Raw genomic sequence first — 5,958 nt, 5'->3', positions numbered from 1 at the left:
TCAGAATTTCCTTGTGTTGCTCAGTTAATATTTTATTCAAATGGTTGCGAAAATGTCAGTACAACAAACAGTTAATCTGACAATAAATGGTTTCAGTCAGTCAGTTCATTACTTGAAAAATTAATAAAGTAATTTTTTTGGTTCACATGTGTAAAAAATTTGAATCCATGTAACCCTAATTGGTCGTCTATTTTTGTGTGTGTGTGTTGTGTGTGTGTGTGTGTGTGTGTTTGTGAAACTTTAATTCAGTTTCTCTGGGGAAAAAATAATTTGCCTGCCAAAATCAAACCGACGACTCGTTAAGTGACAGTGAGGGAGTCTCCCGTTGGTCCGACGGATGAGTAGGCAGGCAGGCTTATCTGTCGGTGTGTGTCCGCATATGGGAGAAGTGACCGATTCTGGATGTGCAGCACTTCCCACAGGTGTTGCAAGGGAAAACGTCTCCAGAAGCTGAGCCTTACTTCCTTCGCTCACGCTTCTTAATGGTCAGCGTTCTCTTGTTTTCAAACGTCTTTATGCCACTAGAGCACAGCATCCTCCAGCGAGAGTGGTCAAGGGCATCAGTTTCCCAGGAAGTGATGTATATGTCACAGGCTTTGAGGATCTTTCGTAGGCATCTCTGGTGAAACTGCTCAAGTTGTTGAATGTGATGGCGATATGTCGTCCATGTTTCACAGCAGTACAACAAGGTGGTCAGCACAACAGCTCTGTAGGTTTTGATTTTGGTGCTGAGCTTGATGCCTTTGTTGTTCCACAGCTTGTTGTTGCGCAGTGTCACTTCTACATCAAGGGCTCCATTCCTGCGTAGGGTGCTGCCCAGGTAGCAAAACTTGTCGACTGGCGTGATCTCTGTGTCATCGATCTTGATTGCAGGTGGGGGAGAGGCACTGGCGTTCTGTGAGTTAGCTGGTTGGTACATGGACTCGGTCTTGCTGAGGCTGATGGCGAGTCCAAAGCGCCTGCAGGAGGTTGAGAACCTGTCCATAATGAACTGCATGTCCTCATGGGTGTGTGCAGCAAGCGCACAGTCATCAGCAAAGAGGAACTCTCTCAACAGTGCCTCAAACACCCTGGACCTAGCGTGGAGTCGCTGCAAGTTGAAAAGTTTGTCATCTGTGCGAAACTGAATGTAGATGCCCTGGTCACAGTCTTGGAAGGCGTCAGTGAGCATGGCAGAGTAGAGAATGGAGAACAGTGTGGGTGCCAGGACGCAGCCCTGCTTCACTCCATTTACCACAGGGAACAGATTGGACATGTCAGTATTTTCCTGTATTCTCTCCTGAATGCCATCGTGGAATGACACAATCAGCTGGATTAGGCTCTCTGGGCAGCTGAACTTTACGAGGATCTTCCACAAACCACGGCGGTTTACCGTGTCGAAGGCCTTAGTCAGGTCTACAAAGACCATGTGGAGCTCCTTGTTCTGCTCACGGCACGTCTCTTGCATCTGGCGTACGGCAAACACCATGTCACATGTTCCCCTGCCTGAACGGAAGCCGCACTGTGCTTCAGAGATGACTGTGTTGGAGACATGGTCAGCGAGTCTGTTCAGTATGATGCGGGCGAAGATCTTGCCGGCGATGCAGAGGAGAGAGATTCCACTGTGGTTATCGCAGGATTCCTGAAGTTCGAAACGAGCAGTCGCAATACTTTTAATGACGCCCGACACCCACGGGTTGAATGACGCTCAAAAACGGATCGCATCTGGTTTTTAAAATTTTCCCAACGTTTTTCACACCACTTTCACTCGGCAAGATCGTACAGAATACAGAATATTTGGTACAGTTTACATACTAACACTGTACGAGAATTACAGTCATTTAATTAATAAATAAAATGCTTAAAAGTTGACCGCAAACCTTACAAAGAGTAATCACAGTAATACATGTGTAATAATCACATAAAGTGAATAGGGATGAAATATCAAACTACATACTTCACAAAAAAGGTTAAGCACCATTTCATGAAAGACGTATGTTTTTATAGAATATAAAAAGAAATGAGAGATGAGTTGAAACATACAGGCTGATGGGGATCACCTGTCAATGGGTACCTGCTATGAGGGTAGATCAAAAAGTTCTCTGCCTCACCGTCAAAGCTTAGCCAGAGAAACTTGACTCTTTCCTTCTTTTCAATATAGTCTCCCTGACTGAGACGCATTTTGTCCAGCGGTGTTCAAGTATTGCTATCCCTGCGTGGAAGAAGGTTGCATCTTGCGCCTCAACGGCATGAATGACGTCGGCAACACACGCAAAACGACACCCACGAAGGTGGGATTTCAGTTTGGGGAACAGGAGGAAGTCAGTTGGGGCCAGGTCTGGTGAGTAAGATGGGTGGGGCAAAAGCTGGAATCCACAGTTGGAAGCCTCAGCCGCTGCCACTTGCTCGGTATGAACTGGTACATTGTCCTGCAGCAAAAAGACCTCTGCTCGTAGCATTCATCGGCGTTTTCCCTTGGTGGCTTAAGATGGCGTAGTTTTGAGGTATCGTAGTCTCCTGCGATGGTGTGACCCTTCTGCAGGTGGTCAGTCATTATTATTCCCTCGCAATCCCATAAAACAGAAACCAAGACCTTTCCAACAGATGCCACTTGTTTGAATTTATTGGGAGGGGGAAAACCAAGGTGCTTCCATTGCTTGCTTTTTTGTTATTCAGGCACAGAGTGAACCCTAGGTATAATCTTTTTTTCATTTTTTTTTCAAGATGCATAGAAATGGTTTAAATAAAATCAAGAACCAGATTCAATAGCAAATGTATATTCAGAATACGTTTCTCTCTCTCCATTTTTCTGGTGAATAAGAAATGATTTCAATAGAATTAAGAATTGGATTCAATATAAAATGAACATTTATTCAGACTGTGTTTGTTGTTTTTCTCTCTATTTTTCTGTTCTCCCAGTTCAATCAACTCATTTGGGAAAATCAAAAGCCCGAAAAACAGACACGACAACAGAACGAAATTCTAAAAATAAAAGCGTTCCAAAACAACAATGTTATAGTGTGCCAGCAGTGTCACACCCACCACCCACACTCCGTCCCTTTCCCTCCCCATCCCTTCACCCCCCCCTCCCTTCTTCTTATCTCCCTTCCTGCTCTTTCCAAAGTCCAGTCTTTGAGGTCGCGCCGATACCTGCGCCACCCTCCCTCCTTCCACCCTCCCGCACCCCCCCACTCCCTAGTCGGTGCCTTTGGTCCGCGACACCGCATCACCCGCCCCAGTCGTTGAAACGCGTGCGGTTATGTGACGTCTGCCGCAATCCCCGTGCTGAGCGGAACATCCCGTGTGGCGGCCTGTCTTTCAAGTCGTTCCCCATCTCCCCTTCCACGAACGCAGCCGACGTAGATGGCTGGACTTCGGAACGTAAACTAGGGAAAATTATGCTAATGCGAACTTTGATCAAGCCGGCTAACATGCCGAGAGTTGTATTGTCCTGTCTCCCCAATCTCTTTGTGACGTAAACGGGTGAACTTGTCATCATAGAATGTGTATAGACAAGTGGGTTGAATTGTAGCGAATCAGATCAATCTGTTGAATTGGACGAATTGGGATTAAGCAGTGAATCTGTCAGTCATTCACATAGCGTTACTAGGACAAGCAAAGATTGGTTATTTCAGTTCAGCTTAGTTGGGGGGAGTGAATGTTGTAGCTCGCATTAGTATACACAGTATGTTGTGGGAAGGGATAAAACAAGTCAGCACAGCCAGTTCTGAGCTGTCTCCCAGAAGAACTGACTGACACAGGCCGACTGACTGAACAGTGATGTGAGGTTCAAGAAAATCCCTGTTGGTGCTGCTTTAGGTGTAGGGTGAACTTTTTACTGTGTGCTGTATTGTAAAGTAAACACTCTATAAAAACCATTCCATGTGGCCCTGCTATTGATGTGAGGAGAGAGTGAGTGAGTGCATCATCAGTCGACCCTATATCCCCCTGTCTGCATCCCTCTTCTCTCTTCGATTAGAAACGAACCACAAAAAACTCGCAAACAGCTTTTTACAACTTCAAAAAACAATAAAATAACTCCTTCTTCTTCTTCTTGGTTTCATCTTGGGTGACAATTTTCCGAAAGGAATTAGCTGGGTCAGTCTTGAAACGAGCCAGAAGATCCCTTAAAGTTTCAAGTATGGCCAGCGTCTAATCTGGGGTAAGCATTCTGTGCACCCACATTGCAGACAGATTACTTGTCCCTAAGATGTCAATCAAAACCGTCTGCACTGAAATATAGTTAAATGCTCTTTGTGTTGGCTAATTATTGTGCGATGGACAAAACATCTGTCATCCAGGACCATGCTGTCAATGGCTTCCGCTTGATCATCAGCGGCTGAGGACATTGGTTGGCCGGACTTTGGGTGATCTGAACTCTTCCTGGGCCGCCTGAAGCCAGCAGCCCTTTTCTTGATTGTTGAATAAAAAGGGGAGTCGTCACCAGGTGTCTTCACCGTGTTCTCGTGGATGGTCTTGGGTGTCATGCCCTTTTTCTGCAAATACACCTATTTGATTATTGCACAGCCAGCCCCCCCCCCCTCCCTTGGCTCCCCCGAACCCCCATTTCTGCTTTTTCTCTACCCATGGCAACTTTCAAAGACCCCCACCAGCAAACAAATATAGACAGATACTTGTAGCGTGGTGAATAACCTTTGAAGAGATTCTTGTCTTTTGTTGTGCTCATATTTTATATTTTATTTTACAGTCAGTGCCATCGCTCCCACGTTAGGCCGAAAGCTTTTTGATCTACTCTGACATGTGCGACACACACACACACACACACACACACACACACACACACATTTGCAGACACACGCATGTAACAAACAAATGAGTGCACAAAATCATGACAAGATTTTTGGCTCGCCTATGTGAACAAAAGCAATTCTAAACCGATTTAACCTCTTCCAAAAATACATAAGTAGTTTGGATACTAGATCAATACAGATCCAGTGTGACAAAGACTGACATAAATCAATGCAACGTTTCAATAAATATACAAAGCTTTTTTATGTTGAGCAAACAGTACATTGAGCATCAACTGAAGCTCTTTAGTGCACATCGACTAATTGCAGTAAGTCAATTGTTAGTACGAAAGAAAATAAGCATGAAATAGGAGATGACCAAAAAAACCAACAACAAACAAACAAACAAAAAAACAAACAAACGGCTTTTGTGTGTGTGTGTGTTCAAGAAAGAAAATTTCGTTCAGTATATAAAAGTAATGGGTAGCACTCTCACTCCACCCCCTCCCCAACCGCACCATTCCCCTCCCACTCACTCTCCTACCTCTCCCCACCACCCGGTGTCTTTCTTCTTCATTTTAAATCAGCAGGTAGCACGCGAGAGCCGCCGAAGCTACGTCTCTTTTGTTAACACACACACACACACAAGTACACGCACACACACACACATGCGCACACACACACACACACACAAGCACTCTCGGCAAATTCAGGCATTATTGAACAGGATAAAGCTGAACGCTTTTATAACAATGTTCAGCAAAGATGTTACATGCAAATGTGGAGAATCTATTTCTAGCAAACACATACTCTTTGGATGTCAGAGTCTGAAATCTATTTATCAAACTTCTCGGAAAATTCTTGCGAATGTATTTCTGACAATTTCAAGATGTTATGTGCTATTGCAGAAGGGTTGCTGCATAGTCCAATAGGACAAAAAATTTTGCTGTAAGTGTTTGATGTTCGCGTTTCCTTCGATATACCAGCAGGTTGCACGCGAGAGTCGCCAAGGCTATGTCTCTTCTGTTAGCAGGCACACACACACACACACACACACTAAATCAAATACATTCAGTAATTTATTCAGATTAAGGCAAATTCAGGCATTATCAAACAGGATAAAGCTGAACGCTTTTATAACAAAGTTCAGCAAACACATACTCTTTGAATTTCAGTCAAATCGTTTTTACCAAACTTCTCGGAAAATTCTTTTGAATGTATTTTTGATAAT

Source organism: Babylonia areolata, chromosome 10, assembly GCF_041734735.1.
Source record: "Babylonia areolata isolate BAREFJ2019XMU chromosome 10, ASM4173473v1, whole genome shotgun sequence".
Lineage (NCBI taxonomy): Eukaryota > Metazoa > Mollusca > Gastropoda > Neogastropoda > Buccinidae > Babylonia > Babylonia areolata.
The sequence above is the reverse complement of the archived record's forward strand: the minus strand, read 5'-3'. Positions refer to the sequence as shown.